The 16217-nt window shown below is 42.9% G+C and overlaps 1 long non-coding RNA gene across 1 annotated transcript; it reads left to right on the top strand.

Annotated features, from left to right (window-relative positions):
- The first annotated feature begins 3499 nt into the window (after positions 1 to 3499).
- Positions 3500 to 15326, top strand: LOC116596527. The gene is made up of 3 exons (XR_004288159.1): positions 3500 to 3630; positions 3980 to 4111; positions 15176 to 15326. It is a non-coding gene; the product is annotated as an uncharacterized LOC116596527 (long non-coding RNA).
- Positions 15327 to 16217: the final 891 nt, after the last annotated feature.

Raw genomic sequence — 16217 nt, 5'->3', positions numbered from 1 at the left:
GGGGGTATAGGAGTGGCAGAGCCATGTGCTCAGGGTCATGTGGCTCTCCTCATTCCTCTCCCATTGCCTATGTTTTCCCTTCAGTTTCCTTCTACCTTCTCTCTTTACGTCCCTCCCACCTTCCCTCCCTCCCTCCCTCTCTCCTACAGACTAAGTATCTGTTAAGTACTTACCCTGTGCCTCTGCACTCCGGACTGTGGGTACAGCAGAAGACACATCAGGTGTTTCAGCCTCATGCAGACCACAGACCTCTGTGGTAGCTTTTGCCTACTTGAAGTTCACGGAGGGTCTTGGATAGGTAGGTTTAAATATTGTCTGGAAACTTAATCCCATATTGTATTTTGTTGGACTTGTGAAATTATTTATATAGAAAGCATTTAAAAGATCTAAAGTCACACTTATTTTACATGTACTGAATTGTATTTGTTCACCTGTATTTAAAAAAAAAAAAAGAAACAGTAATGTAAAGACGAGGCAGGATGGGGGGCTCCATTATGGTTTGCGGGTATGGACCAAACATCCTCATGCCACAAAGAAGTGTCAGTGTTCCTCGAGAAGGAGATCATTCCCTACCTATCAGTTTCCTACTAGCCTATTTTTAGCCTATGAAAATGTAATGTTTTTGGTTTTTCTTTGTCTATGTGGTCAATAAAGAGAACATTTATTTTGAATAGCAGGAAGGCTGCAGATGAGGCCAGTGAGCCAAAGATAAGATTTTCCATACGTCCCTAAGTAATTCACAAGAAATGCTGGTGAGTAACATTGGAACATTGAGAGGAATAAGGGCTCTTTGAGTTTGGGGTCATCTAGGTAATACGTGGCAGAGACACAGAACTGATAATAAGTCCCACATCTGTCAGAGGAACATAATATATGTATGAGCTTTAGGGATCTTGGAATTAGTTTTTGTTTAAGGGATGCGATTTCAGAAATTCACTTTTGGCCATTTAGTGATGAAACACAATTCTTGTACTTGAAATCCTTTCGGGCCCCACCTGTGGGGACCAGTGTCCCCACCTGGTCCCTGAGAGAGGCTTCTCCTGTTGCCTGAATTCCCTTCCATATTTTTGAAGAACCATTCATTCTACCACATATTAGTGTCGAGGCAGCTTTTGAGAATTTTATCTCTTTCCTCTTGTCTCTGATACACCATTGGATTGATTTGCTTTAATTTACAACTTCTGATTTCACCCCAGAGCATAAATGACTCATGGCTGATCATGCCTCCTTCGGTGGGCTTTTAACCTTTCTTTGCTTAATATATTTATGGAAAGGGTCAGAGACACCTCATTCCAAAGCAGCGGGGCCTAATGGCTTCTGGGAGTGAACGATTCTTTCTTGCCTTCTCATTTAAGGAAGTTTAAGACAAGTCTGCTGTCGAAGTGAGGCTGGAGAAGAGGGCCAGCCCAGGTTTGGCAGTTTTACCGGGTTACCCAGCAGAGCTGAAGTGATTTAACGGCGTGCACGTGCCCTAAAGGAATATTGCAGCTCTGAAAGACCAACTGATAGATCACACACATCAGGGATGCCACCTTCCTCCTGGAAATGGGTATCCTCTCCTCTCTATCCTAATCGAGAGGGGGAGATGTCATCCAGCTGTCACACTGAAATATGTCCCTTGGAGACGACTGCAGAACTGTGGGATTATTTAAACGCTTTGCGTGAGAACATTTTCTTTCTTTTCGGTACAGTGATTGGAGATGAAAGGTGAGTGATAAGCAATAAAAAAGATAAAGAAATGACAACTCCCCCTTGTCATATGTACCCTTTGTGCACACTCTCAAAGTGGTCCAGCTATTGTGAAGAGTAAAGTTAAATTCCGTTAGCTCTAGAAATGAAAATACTGTGCACGCTGCTGTGTAGAAGTCTGTGTAGTTGCTAAAGAACTAGTCAGCCTATGGAAATTTCTCTGAACTACTGTGTATCCAGTAACACACGATAGCATGTTACATGTATTATTTATGAAAAGTTTAATGCCGTATTTGTTAAGACAAGGGGTACTAAATGGGATGTATATTTTGATTCTGCTCACTAAAAAGCATACTTTGATCTAAAAGTTTGGAAATACAGACATCAAAATATTAATAGACATTAGTAGTACTTCTCAATGAGTGGTGGGATTCTGAGAAGTTTTGTTTTCTTTGTTTTGTAATTTTTCTATATAGGAGATATCAGTTTTGTGTGATAAGAATTATTAAATCAAATATAAAATTCCTGGTAAGTTGAGCCTGCCTGTTAATGTTTCATAAATCTGAAGTTACTTGATGAATTCCGCCCGAAGCACAGGACCTTTGCATACATCTTTAGGGAGGCTTTGTAACTCAGACTCACTGTTGCTGATGCTGTTGTATACCTACACAGTTTGAGGGCCAGAGGGTCTGAACAATGGAAGGCTTCTCTGAGATATCCTAGGGCTCTGCTCAGGGTTCCTACTCAACTGCTTCTCATGCTTATAACAAACCAATTTCAGGTTCAACAGGAAGAAGACATGAGCTTGGGAATTATTCCTGGTGAACACTTTTCCATGTCCACTTGTCCAAATGTGATTGAGTTCTCATTTCTCTACCTCCACAAAGCTTTTGTTCATGCCCCTAGTAAAAAGAGGAGTAGAAGTAGTGTTTGTCATAGGGCTATTTTCATTTAAAAAAGTATATAGGTATGAATAGGATGGCCAGCTCAGAAATGAGGGGGCACTGCCTGTTTAAATGCATTCACATCAGAAGCCCCAGTTGCCTAATGGATAAGGCATTGGCCTCCTAAATGCATTCACATCTCTTTACATTTTCTAATTACTTGCTTAGGCAGCTATCCCATAAAGCAGGAGGTCCCTTACCTTGTACTTGAGGGTCACGTGTCCCATTCCCCAACATCCAACATTGGGGACTCATTCAGTCCTCTCTACCAAGAGTCAGCAGAAGGAAGTGGTGTCCCTCATGACTGTTGTCTCTTGGAGCCACAAAGTATCATTGTGGATGTTGGCTTTTGAGGATTGTGGTGCCTGGTCCCTGTATAGGACACAGTGTGCCCAAGCTCACACTCCAGGATGACTGTTCTCTGGGTGTCTTCTCTCAAGCTTTGCCATGGTTCCCCAAAGCACAGGACAAAGCCATATGTTTTTCCTATGTAGAGCTCACAGTCCAAAAACTTGAGCCCGAGTCACCAGCCTACATGCTCCAGGGAATTTTATTTCACGAGAATTTTCATCTTTCCATGCCCCTGTGTCTTGGTCAGGCCCTCCCTGGTCTACTCCGACGGTAAAGGCTAGCTTGGGATCCATATGGGTATTTTCTGTCTGCTTCCTGTCAAAGCTCCGGGATCCTCGTGTGCAAGAATTCAGGGAGAGGTCAGTCTGTGTGACTAGGCCACTTGTGTTTGCTAATTTTTGATGATGGGAGTTAGGCTCCTACCCTTCCACAGAGACTAGGAGAGAGGGGCACCAACTTTCTTGATTGTATTTCAAAGGGGTGTCTTCCAGGTCCTCGAGAAAGATATTCCTGAGTTGAAGAAGATTTACATCTCAAAGGGCAGAGGATGAATTTACAGCTCCAAGCTTCTAAAGTAAATGCTCTAAGAAAAGGGAAGTCATGGGACTTGAAGAAGTCAGGAAGTCAGGAAGAAGCCCGTCTGAAGGTCAGTCAAGCTGAGGGGAATATTAAGACTGACTTGGTGGGCAGCAACCTTGATGTAATCACAAAAGGTTCTAACTTACCCTCCCACCTTCCATCCTTGGGACAGCTTTCCCAGTATGTATACAGCTCAGAGATACTACCAGGGCGAGCTCTCTCTAGCAGAAGCCAACAGAGGTCTACCCGATAGCAAATTTTGCCATATGACCACCATGGCATATGCTGCTGTTTCAAATTTGATGGTAATCTTCTTTGTGGGGAGTGGATGCTTCTATAATGCTTTGGGTACAAAGTGAGTGAAGAGATTATACCTGCTTTAAACTACAAGCTGAGGAGTCTATTTTTCTTTTCAGTGACTACTTTGTAGGTTTTCTGTTCCAGTTTTATATACAAACTGGTGCCACTGTTCCCTCCACCTCCCAGGTCAGCCACTCAAAGAGAATTTATTTCCTCAGAAGTCACCACGATGCCATTTCCTATCATATGTGAGTGTAAAATGTATCATGGTGTGTCTTTATTTTTCTTATTCAATGGTTAAAGCCATATATAAGGGAGCTGGTAAAATTTATTAGGCTGATAGGTTTTTAGAGAGTGTTCTAAGTTCCATATAAGTACCTTAAACATCTACATAAGGAATTATGACCAGAAATACTCTATTTAGATGAAGACAGTACAGAAATCCCTGTCCAGTTAGAAACCCATCCTGTTGTCTGTGCCTGTTGGGTCAGGTTCTACAAACATGAATATTTTCCGAACCCCTCCATAAGGGACTTAGTGTGTGATTTGTTCTGTTCAGCACCAGTGAGAAATAACTTCACATTTTCATTGCAAAGTGTATTGACACTTCAGTCATTTTTTTGAACCAGATCCACAAATAATGACTACCTATTCTATGAAGCCCACCCACACTGTTCTTGCTTGCAATGACTCAGGCTATTGAGGAGTCAAGATACCGACATGTAGACAGTTAAATAAAGATTACTTAAATGTTCAAACTGTGAACAGAGATTTCATCTTGAGGGATGTCCGTAATTACAAAATGTACTCTGCAGACATTAATTATGACAGGAGGTGAGGCTGGGAAGAACACCTACAAAATGGATCTCATGTTTCTCCACAAGCCTGCTTTGCCTTTCCCTCAAACTCTTGCATAAGGGCCCTCATCCGTAAAAAATGTTCCCATTTGTGTGCCTCTTCCCTCTTTTTTGTTTGTCTCTGCTCTCTCTTCACTGCACCTCAGGATCCATTCCTCAGTTCCTCAATTCACCATCAGAGGTGACACTCCCACCCTTCACGGGAATGTCTTTGTTGTTGTTTGTTTTTGTTTTAATGATGTTCAGTTAGCCATTGTATAAGTACATCATTAGTTTTTGATGTAGGGTTCAATGATTCATTAGCTACGTATAACACCCAGGGCTCATCACAACATGTGCCCTCCTTAATACCCATCACCCGGTTACCCCCTTCCCTCTGAAACCCTCAGTTTGTTTTCCAGGGTCCATAGTCTCTCATGGTTCATCTCTCTCTTTGATTTCTCCCCCTTCAGATTTCCTTCCCTTCCCCCATGGTCCTCTGTGCTATTGCTCATGTCCCACATATGAGTGAAATCATATGATAATTGTCTTTCTCAGCTTGACTTACTTCACTTAGCATCAATCCATGTTGATGCAAATGGTGGGTATTCATCCTTTCTGATGGCTGAGGAATATTCCATTATATATATGCACCACATATTCTTTATCCATTCATCAAGGGCATCTTAGCTCCTTTCACAGTTTGGCTATTGTGGACATTGTTGCTATGAACATTGGGGTGCATGTGGCTCTTCTTTTCACTATGTCTGTATCTTTGGGGTAAATGCCTAGTAGTGCAAATGCTGGGTCGTGGGGTAGCTTTGTTTTTAACATATTGAGGGATGTGATCCAGAGTGGCTGTACCAGCTTGCATTCCCTCCAACAGTGTAAGGGGGTTCCCCTTTCACCACACACTTGTCAACATTTATTGTTTCCTGTTTTGTTAATTCTTGCCATTCTAACTCGTGTAAGGTGGTATCTCAGTGTGGTTTTGACTTGTATTTTCCTTTTTTTTTTTTTAAGATTTTATTTATTTATTTGACAGAGATCACAAGTAGGCAGAGAGGCAGGTAGAGAGAGGAGGAAGCAGGCTCCCCGCTGAGCAGGGAGCCCGATGTGGGGCTGGATCCCAGGACCCTGAGATCATGACCTGAGCTGAAGGCAGAGGCTTTAACCCACTGAGCCACCCAGGCGCCCTGATTTGTATTTTCCTGATGGCTAGTGATGTTGAGCCCAAGTTAAACAAAGGTAAAAATGAACTTTTGGGACCTCATCAAGACAAAAAGCTTCTGCCCAACAAAGGAAACAGCTTTCGTTTCAACTTTCTCCCTCTTTGGCTCCCTCTACCTTGCTACCTTCTTTTAGTTAAAAGCATGTAATGCAGTTTCTTCCACAAATTGTTCTATTCTGACCCTCAGTGGGTTGGATGAGGCCTACCCACACTGGGAAGAGCCTTCAGCTTTAGTTATTACACCAATTCAAATGCTAATATCTCCTGGAAACACACTCAAAGACACACCCAGAAATAATGTTGAGCCGGGTATCTGGGCATCCCACAGCCCAGTCATGGTCACACATAAAGCTAACCATCACATGCAACATCATATTACATATCTTACAGACTCTCTTAGAAATACAGTTCTTGGCCACCACCTCAGACCAGTGGGTTCCAGAAATCTCTGTTCTAACCTGCTTTCCAGGTGGGGCTCCTGTACATGAATATTTGCAAAGCACTGCTTTAGAGGGCTACTCTGTCTCCTCTCTCTGATGCCTTTCTTAATGGTGTACTCCCATCCTTGAACATCTTTATACCGAGACTCTAAAACTCTCTGCCTTGAGTCATTCCAGAACCTGCGTGGGTGTGTATCAAGGGCCAGTTGTTTGTGGGGGCTGTGGATGGTGCTTGTTTATGTGAAGGTGTCCATACACGAGTGGGACAGGAGGAGAAGGGAAGGAGACACAGGCTGCGGACTATGTTTTTCTGTTCTGCTCGTTCTAAATTTGAACCTGTCTTCTGGGTCATTTTAAAGTTGTATTTATTAAGAAAGCACTAGAGAATATGTTCTGTTTAACTGTTTGTTAGCTTGATTTATACCATTTAGACATTCAGATGTATGGTATGAGGGCCTCTATCTGTGCTCTTGGCTTAGGCTTGCAAATGGTAAGGTTGAGCCTGTTCTGAATTTTTAATGTTGGTTTCCTTTCTGTATCCTTTATGGAGCTGGAACTTCGTGGGGACAAGGACTTGGTCTGATCTGACGCTCCCTCCATTGCCTGGCATTAGTGACTTAGCAGTTGTGCGCCAAATGGTAAATAAATGAATGAATGCCTTTTTGAAGGTTGTAGCTGCCAGGGAAAACTTTGTCAGGGAGATGCTGGGCCCACCTGGTTGTTCCTTGGGCAGGATTGGTGAGACCAGTGCAGACAGATGGAGTGTCCTCAAGCAGGAAACACTCTGCTGTTATCACATAGATTGTTAGAATTAGGGAAAATAAAGGCGGGGATAACATCAACATGATGTCATTTAGTGGCACTTACTCCTCAGACCAAACAAACCTAAGCAAGCTTAAAAATCTAAGCAAGGTAGGAAAGAGAGCTGAACATCACAGATTAATTAGAAGTAATGAAAACAGCTGTCAAACCAGTCCAAAACCTTGGCTTACTACAATTAAATGTTCAATACAAACTAATTAAATTAGCAGTTCCCAGGTGTTGGCTTTACAGGCAGTATAAATTATGTATTGAGGCAGGAAGCTCTGTCCATACCAAGGCCTTATTTCAGTGGTTCTTCTCATTTTATGGTTTTCTGTGTGGCATTTACTTCTGGTTTCACCGTAATGCCGCATGTTAGATCTGTCACAAGGAAGCAGCATAACTGAACAATTTCACGTGGATGCTGAATATTTAAGTAGATTCATATTTTGATTTTTTTTCTCTCTCTGTAAAATTCTTCTTTTCTTCCTTTACAGACAAAGGCCAGACCCCACAGGTATTCTCAAATCTTGTTGGCTCAATACATATCAGGGAATGCTGGAAAACAAAGGCTTTATAAATACAAGATGTATTATTAATGCTTGCTGCTCTGGAACACTGATGAGAAATAGGAGCTGATTGCATCCACTGCAATTTCTCACTCAGTTTTGATGTTTGGGGAAGAGCAGTGATTTATAAGTGGACTGAAAGCAGGTTTTCTTGGTTTCTGTTTTTTTCACCAACTCTGGGTCCAGTCTCCATTCTTGGCTCTTGCTCTTGGTGGCCCCATGCTTTTCTTCAGACTGCTCTTTAATTTTCATCTTCATAGGGACCCCTGACATTTGGATTGTTCTTGAGGGGTCCTTGATTTTTTTTGTTTTTCTCTAAGCGTTTTATCTGGTTCTCTTTATAGAGTTCATGGTTTGTGAAATTCAACCAACCAGCCATTCATCATTAAGAACCTTCTTTATGCGTCAGCGCCTGGACCAGGCTGGCAGGAAATTGTGAAGTGGAATGAAACCTGCTGTCTATTCTGGTTCACACCAAGCCTATATAGTCTGATCAAGAGGTTAGGACATGCAGGTGACATGACATTGAATTATGCAAATCATGTGTACCGAGTGCCAATTACACTGTGCAAAAGTAGGCAAGCATTTTGGGAGGGAATTGTTTCCACCTGAGGAGATAAGGGGCACTCTTTGTCTGAGCCTATGATCTTCAGTGTCATCCCAGCAGCTCTGAGCAGCTGTTTTTCAAACTGTATTGACCCTGGGTTGTAGTCAGAAAAATACCTTCTGTCACAACCATTGACATAAATGGGTGTGAATCACCACAACTGAAGATTACCAGACAATACTGAGGATTTTTCTGTGGTACTGTTCTATTCTTTCAGACTTTATGAAAATACCTTGTTTCATGAAAAGCAACATACACTGCAGTCTCATAAATTGTTAATTAGTTGCCACCACAATCCAAAAAAATATGGCTTTAGAGGCCTGACTTAAAATTTGGCGGCTACTTTCCACTGTACAACCTCCCACGCTCTCCTGTCCACCCCCTCCCGTAAGAGGAAGCACACGGAATCATCAGTGTCTCTGCAGTGGAACAGTGAGTGGTAGCTCCTGGTGTCAGCATAGGAGAGGTGTTCTCTCTATAGCATTTGAGGACCTCTTGCCTCCACACACCCATGAGGCCAGGTTGAGGCTGCTTGTGTGGAGTGCATGAGAATGGGAGAGCAGTGGAATCCTTTAGCCAAGCTGACCCGTCGCTAGTTAGTTGTTTCATGTGTTCTGATTAGGTTCCAGACCATTATTTAGGGGGAAGTAGTAGGAAGTGCAAATAGGTGTGGAATGTCAGAGAAGGATTTTCATAGTATTTCTATGACCTCAAGGAATTTGTTCCCATGGAAGAATAAGGTGGTCATTCCCAATGTCACTTGAATATTAATATATTTCCAGAAAATCTTTTTCTGAACAAATTTATGTGGTGGTAGTTGCTTCTTAGGATATCACCAGTATTTGGCTGGAATAATGTTTCATTAAATGTTATCATTTGTTCATTTACTTAACCATTCACAAAGACTTTCTTATATTCTAGGCCTGTTGCTTGGATCTGGATTATCATGTCCTGACACATGACTGTGTCAGAATCTGGGGAGAGGGCCATGTACAAATCGTTCCCATGAAAGTACTATGGCGAGATTTCTGGGCGGGCCTGTGGCCACAAAGATGCCACCCCAGCTTCCTGTGGAGATCAGGGCAATTTCTTGGAGAAGGTAGCTTTATGAAGGAGGAGACAGAGTTTGCCAGGAAAAGAGATTGAACTTTCCAGAGGGAGGGAACAGCATGTGTGAAGCATCAAAGACAAGAACAAGCCCAGAGCGGCTGCTGGCAGGCTTAGTGAGGGTGCCAGAGAGAGAGATAAGGCTTAGAGAAACATGCCAAGCTGAGGTGATGAGGCAACATTTATGCCACACCCAGGCTTTTGGCCTTCGTCCCTAGAGGACAAGGAGGGGATACATTGAGGAATTATAGTAAAGGAGTGATATAATTAGAATTCACATTTTGAAAACACTATTTTGGTAAATAATGCATTTCTAAAGAACTTTCTGTGGTGTTCTAGGGCCTCATATATAGAGTACACACTTTCAGAGTGAGGAAACGGTGTTTCTCCAAATTGAGTGAACATCGGGATCACCTGGAAGGCTTGTTAAAGCACTCACAGAGGTTCTGGATTAGTAGGTCTGGGGTGGGCCCCCAGAATTTGCATTTCTAACAAGTTCTAAGGTGATGCTGGTTGGAGACCATACTTTGCTTATTGAATGCTGTGGTTGGAAGAATAATGGCCCACAGAGATGTCCATGTCCTAATCCCTGGAACCTATGGATGTATTATGCCAGGTGAGAAAGAGGAATTGAGGCTTTGGGTGGAGAAATAAGTCAATAAATTAAGGTTGCTAAAGAGTTGACCTTACAATAGGGGGAGTACCCTGGGCTATCCAGGTGGGTGCAATGTAATCACAAGGTACTTAAAATCAGGAGAGTCAGAGACCTGACAGGGAAGCTTAAGCAAAGAGAAGTAATGTTTTTGGCTCTGAAAATGGAGGAAGGGGCCTGTCGGTGAAGGAATGTCCCCAACTTTCCTACTTTTTGTTCTTATCCAATTTAAGACCAACTGAGAAAGCCAAATATGTTTTCCAAATTAAGCAGCCTCCAGTAGCAGAAAAAGGTAAGAAAACGGGTTCTCCCCTGGAGTCCCCAAAAGGAACACAGGCTCGCTGACACCTTGTTTGCAGCCTGGTAGGATACGAGTCTAATCTACAGAACTTTTAGATGATACAACTGTAGTGCTGTAAGCTATTAAGTTTGTGGTCATCTGTTACAGCAGCAAAAGGAAATGAATACAAATGTGCCCAGGGGCTGTGGTGGGTACTAGAGTCTCCATGATGAAAACCAGCTTGGGCGGTGGTCCCCAGCTTTTCTACTTTTTGTTCTCCTTTCCAATTTAAGACCAACTGAGAAAGTCAAATATGTTTTCCAAACGAAGCATGAAAATGCCCTTCCCTTTCTCGAACAAGACCATCGGAAGCCTTTCTTTTTTTTCCCTTCTCTTTTCTTTCTTTCTTTCTTTCTTTCTTTCTTTCTTTCTTTCTTTCTTTCTCTCTCTCTCTTTCTTTCTTTTTTTCTTTCTTTCTTTTTCTAGGTAAGGCATTTCCACTCCTTTATTTGCCTTTGAATGGTGGCTGACTCTTTTGCTATAGCAAGTTCTGAATACGTAGCCTCTGTGCTCATTTGGGTGGTCTTCGTTGATTTCTGCAAGAGATCGGTCTCTACTCTTTTTCTCTTCTTGCTCATGAATTATTCTAATGTGGTTTTGTCAGTGGAGGGGGATTTTGCCCTCTCCCCACCCCTGCCTTACTCCACAAACCCAGGGACCCTGGCGATGTCTGGGGATAACTTTTTTATCAGGACTGGGCATGCTGTTGGCATTTCATGGCTAGAGGCCGTTGTCAGATGCTGCCAAAACTCCTTCAATGCACAGAGCGCCTCCAACAACAAATAACCTGGCTCAAAATCCTGGTAGTCTGAGGCTGAGCAACACGGATGTAATGGTAGGAATTTCTGGCCTCCATAGAGTACAGAGCTGTGTGTGGAGGGTATTTAAAATTTTTTAAAAACTTAATTTTAAAAAATTTATTTATTTTAGAGTAAGTGAGTGAGCAGGAGCAGAGCGAAGGGCAGAGGGAGACAGAAAAGGAGAATCTCCAGCAGACGCCTGAGCATAGAGCCCTATGTGGGGCTTGATTCCATTACCCTGAGATCCTAACCTGCGCTGAAACCAAGATTTGGTTGCTCAACTGAGGCAGCCAGGAGCTCCTGGAAGGGTTTTTGTTTTGTTTTGTTTTGTTTTTAAAGATTTTATTTATTTATTTGACAGACAAAGATCATGAGTAGGCAGAGAGGCAGGCGGAGAGAGAGGGGTAAGCAGACTCTCAGCTGAGCAGAGAGCCCGATGTGGGGCTCGATCCCAGGACTACTGAAATAAGGTGGCTAGCAATCTGTCGCTATTCACTTTTACTAGACTTGGTTTTTAAGCAAAGATAGTGCCTTGCTTCTGCTTGCAAAAAGAATATGACCTCCTGGGCGCCTGGGTGGCTCAGTGGGTTAAGCCGCTGCCTTCGGCTCAGGTCATGATCTCAGGGTCCTGGGATCGAGTCCTGCATCGGGCTCTCTGCTCAGCGGGGAGCCTGCTTCCTCCTCTCTCTCTCTCTGCCTGCCTCTCTGCCTACTTGTGATCTCTCTCTGTCGAATAAATAAATAAAATCTTTAAAAAAAAAAAAAAAAAAAAGAATATGACCTCCTTTGCCCCGAAGGAGCAAGAGTGTCTAGTGTTTTTGTTCCTCTGCTTAGTAACAACTAGAGATTTATAATGTATGTAAAAATATGCTAACCTATCTACTTAACATACACGTGTGAGATCGAGCTATAACATGAAATTTGCATGTATGAATTGTGGAAATGATCTCTCACCTTCACAGGCACGGACACACAGAAATGTATCTGTTTTAGCTGGTTCAGTTTGCAAAACTATTTCCCCAATTCTCTCCTTCTGCTGGTGCCCCAGTCAAATAGGGTTTTTCGGTTGAGTTTTATGTATTGGAGACACTCTCCTCTCTGCATCTTGAGAGCTGATTTGGAATGCATGCGCTCAAAGCCTCCGCATTCCTCATGCATTTAAAACAGAGCTGTAGTTGGAGATTTCTTTCACAGATCGACCTCTAGTGTTTCCAACTGACAAGCTCAGGAAGAAAGAGGTGAGGTAAGGCGTTAGCTGTGGAGAGAGACATTCTCAATCCTTCTGTTCTGACATTTTGCAAGCTCACAGGCTAATTAATCAATTTCATTAAAGAAGAGAGAATGTTGCTATGGTATCCTGAGGCCTGTTTATACTGCCACATTAAGATTTCAGGATATTTTTAATCTTTAATTACCAACTACCTTTTTTTCTTTTTTTGGATTGGCAAAGGCCTTAAAATTTCTTTTTTTTGATTATGTGTTTTTCTGCCTGTGTTTTCTGATACTGAGGTACTGATCGAAACAGAGCTGACTCTCTTCTTTGAGAAGAAAAAAAAGGTCCCCTCTGGAGACTTGTTTCTTTGCAAGATTTGATTAAAAGTTCTACAGAGGTCATTGTGCTAGCTTGCTTTCCACACATGTGCTAATGCACAAGAAGCCACTAACTTATCGCCAGAGACAGGACCGAGCAGGAGTTTTATCTATAATGTATGTAATGTGTGCTTGTAAGGACTGAAAATATTTCTGGAAATCTATTCAATTCTAGACTTTTCTTTGACGTACAGCATCATAGGAATATTTAGTGTAATGAGAAAACAGGTAACTCTCTGTCCTGCGTGATAGTTTTCTGGGGGCATCAAGAGAATTAGAAAGGGCTAGTTTCATTGAAAGAACCTGTAAACTACAAGTAGAGAGTAACCCTCTGATCATAAAAAGAGCGCTTTTCTGCCATGTTTTCTAACTCCTAGTCATTACAGGGATGAGAAACGATAGGAAGAGAAGGCGCAATGTAGATTTTTGAATTTGATGTGACTGAAATCCTTCCTATTAAAGTAGACCAGGAATAACATAATAAAAACCAGTCAGACTTAAACATTGTCCTACCTCTTATGAGGAAAGTGAGAATGTATGCAGGAGGTCTTAGTTGTTTTTTTTTTTTTACCTTTTTTTTTTTTGATTTATTCTAAAGTGTCGATGCTTAGGGGGATTTGGAATCTTACTGAAAAGGAAATGAATGCATGGAAAATACAAATGTAAGGTGTCTAGCTTGTGTGTCCTCCTCTAGGTCTCATTTATGCATTGTTATTAATGTTTAATCTATGGCTTAAATCATTTTCATTTATAAGATGTGCCTGGGTGGCTCAGTAGTTTAGTGTCTGCCTAGCTCAGGTCACGATCCCAGGGTCCTGGTGTTGAGCTCTGCTTGGGGCTCCCTGCTTGGCAGGAAGCCTTCTCCTTCTCCCACTCCTCCTGCTTCTGCTCCCTCTCTCGCTGTGTCTGTCTGTCAAACAAATAAAATCTTAAAAAATAATGTGCTCATTAATAAGGTATTAGTGGTATTGACACATCCAGTTTCTCATGCAGCTCAGCAGTGCTAAGTGGTGCTCCTGGAAAAACTCACTTCGAGGGCAAAGGTAGTGTCCCCACAATGCCATCTATATACAATATCTCAAATAGAGTGACTTTCAGTTTGGAAACAGCCCACCCCACCACCAGTGAGAATTATATTTCATTTGCAGACTGGCTTGTGTGAGCTCCTTTGAGACCTGGGCTGGCCACTCTCAAGCTTGAGGTGACTCTGTCCTCCTAGGTTCCACACAAGAATAAGAAATTAGAATTGCCTGATAGCAGGCCTGGACACCAGTCTAGGTGAGTCAAAATCCAGTTCGGCAGTATCAAAAGGGCTCTATTTTCAGCTATGTCCTATTTAAAAAAAAAAAAAAAATCACACTGCAAAACTGAAAAGTAGTCAACACATTTCTTGGTGGAATATTTTAAATATGATTGCTACTGCTAGGAGTGTTCAAGGTAGGATGAAAATATTACTGTAGGGACGCCTGGGTGGCTCAGTTGGTTAAGCAGCTGCCTTCGGCTCAGGTCATGATCCCAGTGTCCTGGGATCGAGTCCCACATCGGGCTCCTTGCTCGGCAGGGAGCCTGCTTCTCCCTCTGCCTCTGCCTGCCATTCTGTCTGTCTGTGCTCGTACTCTCTCTTTCTGACAAATAAATAAAATCTTAAAAAAATATTACTGTAAATTGGACTTTGGGCAGGATGATCAATCTAGGTAAAATCAACATAGTCTAGTACTGCATTTTGGTCCTACAGTATGTAGCCTTCAGCTGCAATTGAATAAAAACATTGCATAAAGGCAATACACTCAAGACCTTCTGCAGTGTAACAATATTAATTAAACCAGTCTTGATGGTCCCTTCAATGCTGGTGCTCAGGGCTGGGGACTAGAGATAATACTAAAATAAGACCCAGTTCCTACTCTCAAAGTACTTCTATATCCTTGGTAGGTTGGATGGAAGGAAACAGGCAAGAGAAGAATTAGATACCCTGTTCACATAATTAGTTTATTTTGACTTTAGTTTGAAGTGGGATTTACTGTAAATCTATTAGGAATTTTTCCTAGGAAATGAATATTTAGTCCCTCCTCTAGTTATTTTAGGAACAATTTGGAGGGATGATCTAGCCCTAGCCTTAGGGAATCCTCTTCTAGATAAACGTGATGCCCTGAGGGGCAGGTTGGTGTTTGTGATAAAGGGTTTGGACTTTGGGGGAGAAGGTAAAGGGACAAAGTCTGCAGAGGGAGATAGTGGGGGGGTGTCCTGCAGCTGGCCTGTGGGGAGCTGTGCTCACAGTGTGCATTTCTCATGATGGAAAAGTGACATGGGGTTAAGACTTAACTGTTTGCTTATTTATGCAGGCAGAAACTCTCCCTGGGGTGTCTCGAATGTGTGCAATGAGCATGAACACTGGATTTGGATCAGTGAGCTGAGAGATGTGGACCATCACACTTGGCCGGATGAGTCCCAGTGGGTTGTGGACCTGGGAGGAGCTGTGAACGCTGTTCATTCTAGAAGGTAGGAGGCCTGGTGGATGTTTCGTGACGTTGGTTGGCTGGATGTGAGGCCAGATTTGCTGAAGGTAAATGACCTTCCATGGAAGTCCTATGTGTTCTTTTTTTCACTTCCCAACATAAAGGCTCTGTTGATTACACATGGTCACATAATCCCAATTTAGAAGTCTTTTTTTTTTTTTTTTTTTGAGCGAGCATGTGAGTTGGGTGAGGTGCAGAGGAAGAGGGAGAGAATCTTGAGCAAGGTTATGTCCAGCTTGGAGCCCGACGGGGAGCTTCATCTCCCAACCCTGAGATCATGACCTTAGCTGAAACCAAGAGTCCAGCGCTTAGCTGAGGGAGCCACACAGGTGCCCCCAAAGCAATTAGAGATCTTAAACTGAAGTTGTACTACATGAGCTATAAGCAAACAAGTGGAGATTTTCTTCTACTTTGGAGGAAGGTGTGTATGAGAATGTCTGACAATATGGCAGGAAGGGAGACAAACTGACAGCGGTTTACCCTCCTTATCCCAGTTCTCAGAAGGTCTCTTCAGAGAAGGCAGTAATCCTCCACTACCCGCCTCCCCCCGTCCCTGCTTGACCATGACCTTTTACCTTCCTGTACAGAAAACTGGGAGTCTGGCATGCTGATGCCTCCCCCTGTTGTGTATAGAACTTTGCCCCAGGCTCTGGGCAGTGGGCCAGGAGGTGGTATGCTGGCATCTGCTGGAGTCTGTTTTTTCTGGGTACAGAGACCTGAAGTGAGAGTGACGATGGGGACAGAGAGGTCCTAGTGTCTGCGGGAAGGCAGGCTCCTTCTCTCTGGGAGAGGCAGCAGTGTTGGATGAGACTGCAGGGGCTGGCTAGGAGCCAGAAACTGGGTTTTTTTTCTCAACCCAGGTGGAGCT

This window comes from Mustela erminea, chromosome 7 (assembly GCF_009829155.1).
Source record: "Mustela erminea isolate mMusErm1 chromosome 7, mMusErm1.Pri, whole genome shotgun sequence".
Lineage (NCBI taxonomy): Eukaryota > Metazoa > Chordata > Mammalia > Carnivora > Mustelidae > Mustela > Mustela erminea.
This window is presented reverse-complemented; position numbering and strand designations above follow the sequence as displayed.